The sequence below is a fragment of the Leptonychotes weddellii genome, chromosome X (genome assembly GCF_054177405.1).
Source record: "Leptonychotes weddellii isolate Sample4059 chromosome X, ASM5417740v2, whole genome shotgun sequence".
NCBI lineage: Eukaryota > Metazoa > Chordata > Mammalia > Carnivora > Phocidae > Leptonychotes > Leptonychotes weddellii.
In genome coordinates, this window is record NC_138385.1 from 73,699,284 (window position 1) to 73,702,151 (window position 2,868).

General features: G+C 41.1%; 1 pseudogene; it reads left to right on the forward strand.

Moving 5' to 3' along the window:
* Positions 1–887: 887 nt before the first annotated feature.
* LOC145717972 (large ribosomal subunit protein uL15 pseudogene) lies at positions 888–1,689 on the forward strand (annotated as a pseudogene).
* Positions 1,690–2,868: the final 1,179 nt, after the last annotated feature.

Sequence of the window (2,868 nt, forward strand, 5' to 3'; positions counted from 1 at the left end):
CCCCAAAATCAGCTCTCCTGGCCTGAAAAAATCTTTTCTTTTGTTAATAGCTTCCTTGCCTCGCCCTCCTGCCTGTAAAACCCTTCCATTTTGTACAGCTCCTCAGAGCATCTCTACTTGCTAGATGGGATGCTGCCCAATTCCTGTATCATTTAATAAAGCCAATTAGACCTTCAAATTTGGTCAGTTGAATTTTGTTTTCTAACATATTATTAATATTTTACTGTGTGTTCTTTCAGACTTTTTGCTATAACTTGTTCTTTTTGTCTGTGATTTAGAAGTTTTATTTAAGTCATTTTGTAATTATTCGTGCATTAAAATAGGTTTTTCCTTTGAAATAACTGCAAAATAATGTTTTTTTTTTCATTTGAACAGAAAGGAAAAAGAAATATTGGTACATTTTATTTTTATCCCTTCCTCCTTACTTTTCTGTTTTTGTTAGAATAATCTGGGCTATTAAACCTAGATTAGTTTAATTTATAATTGTATGTCCTTTCAAAAATTGTTTATTAACATTCCATAACCATGTTAACAATTATTTCAACACTGAACATAAATATTACTCATCTCAAGCAGTCAGCACAATTACCTTTTTTAAAACACAATTGCTTTTTAAAAAGATTCATTTATTTATTTGAGAGAAAGAAAGAGAGCTGGTGGGGGGGGAGGGGCAGAGAGAGGGAGAGAGAGCCCCAAGCAGACTCCCCGATGAGCACAGAGCCCAACGTGGGACTTGATCTCACCACCCTGAGATCATGACCTGAGCCTAAATCAAGAGTTGGATGGCCAACTGACTGAGCCACCCAGGTGCCCCTCGCAATTGCTTTTAAATCATATTTTCTCTCTGTTGAAATTACTTATTGTGATACACTTTTTGGTTTGTTGGAATTTATCCTTTTTTTTGAAAATATTACTCAGACTCTCTTTCATCTGGGCTGCTGACATGCCATCCAAGCTGAGAAAGAACAGGAAATTTCAGGGCCACATGAGCCACGGCCATAGCCTCATTGGCAAGCACCAGAAGCATTGAGGGGGCTGGGGTAATGCTGGTGGCATGCATTATCACAGGATCCACTTCCACAAATATCACCCAGGGTACTTTGGAAAAGTTGGTCTGAGGAATTGCCACTTAAATAGGAACCAGAGCTTCTGCCCAGTTGTCAGCCTTGATAAACTGTGGACCTTGGTCAATGAACAGACACAGGTAAATGCTGCCAAAAACAAGACTGGAGCTGCTCATATCACTGATGTGGCATGATTGAACTACTACAAAGTTTTGGGGAAGGGAAAGCTCCTCAAACAGCCTGTCATTGTGAAGGCTAAATTGTTCAGTAGAAGAGCTGAGAAGATTAAGGGTGTGTATGTGGGGGGCCTGTGTCCTGGTAGATTGAAGCCACATGGAGGGAGGTTCATTAAATGCTCACAAGTGCTTTAAAAACAAAAGAAAGAAAATATTACTTAGAGTTATTTGTGGATGGTACACTCTCCTAAGTTCTTACATGGCTGTAAATAGCTTTCTGTTCCAGCTTAAGTAGGCTCTCAAAATTTTGTTGATGATGCTTCAGTGTCTTCTGACAATCAGCATTACAGAAAAAAGATCTGATACCAGCCTGATCTTTTACAATTATTTTATCATAGGTAACTTATTTTCCCCTTGCCTGGATGAGTTTATGATTCTCTTTCTAATCTTTGTGCTATCGTAGGTTTTTTTTTTTTTTTTTTCCATTTCAAAGCAAGAAACTTCTTTCATTATCTTTTCTGCTAGATGGGTCACTCTGACCTAAAGCTTGGAGTTTTTCCTCTATTCATGTTGTTATTATTTTTAATTAGTGCTTATGTTACTGATCGATCTATCACAGCTGCTAACTCAGAAAATGAACAGTGAGCCCCATATGCTGCCCTGGACAACTGCTCTGTCCTAGGGGATTCTGGCGGGGGGCTGGACAAATTGAAAGCACAGCTCCTGGCTGGGTTTGCCAACACTGTTGCCAAACAAACTCAGATAAACTCATTGCAAGAGAAGACAGTAACTCAAGAGACAAGGGTTTGAAAAAGAGACAGGGAGACATTTATTTTGAGTGCTGGCAGCCAGGCAGGTGGCAGGCTCAAGTTTTAACAACCAATCTCTCCGCCCACAAGATGGACACCTAGAATTTTATAGGGAGAAGTTCAGGGGGGAATAAGCAAGAAAGCAGGCAGAGAGTGTGTGGTCATGGGTGGAGGGGTCGGTGTGTATTCAGCACAGGATCATGGGCAGAGAAGGGGACATGTGGCATGTGGCTTTCTAGGCATTCCGTTGTTATCAGGGCTTTCCTGGCCTGGCAGTTGGGAAGTTCCAGTCATTGCAAAACATCTTCATTAATGCCTAAAGAAAGTGTGATAAGAAATAAGCACAAAGGGTTTTAGTTAGAGCCTGAGTTAAAGCCAGCTCATCTATTTCTGGTTTTAACTGTTGGAGTCTATAGTTGAGCAACAGGGCTCATGGATACATCCACGCCGATCTCAAGTAGCGTAATAATGATGTAATTCTCAAATAAGGTAATTGAGTAGAGTTTAATGAGTTACAAAGGTTTGGAAAGGGTTAAAGAAAAGCAAAGGGATGGCGAAGCACGAGGAATAAAACAGCTGAAGTTCAATGACCACCCCTGGGTCTGAAAGGGTACAGGGAAGGAGAGTTTTCCAGGATGTAGAAAGAACTGTGGGCTGCCCCTGGGTCTAGGAGAGGGCTAGGTGTAGGGGTTGTGACCTTCAGTAGAGGAGCATGGCCACTGTTAAGCAATGGGCAGCTGGAGGAGTAGCTATCTGGGCCTTGTTCTTCTCCCATGTTCCTATTTCCTGCCAGTGCCTCTCATAGACTGAACCCTTGAA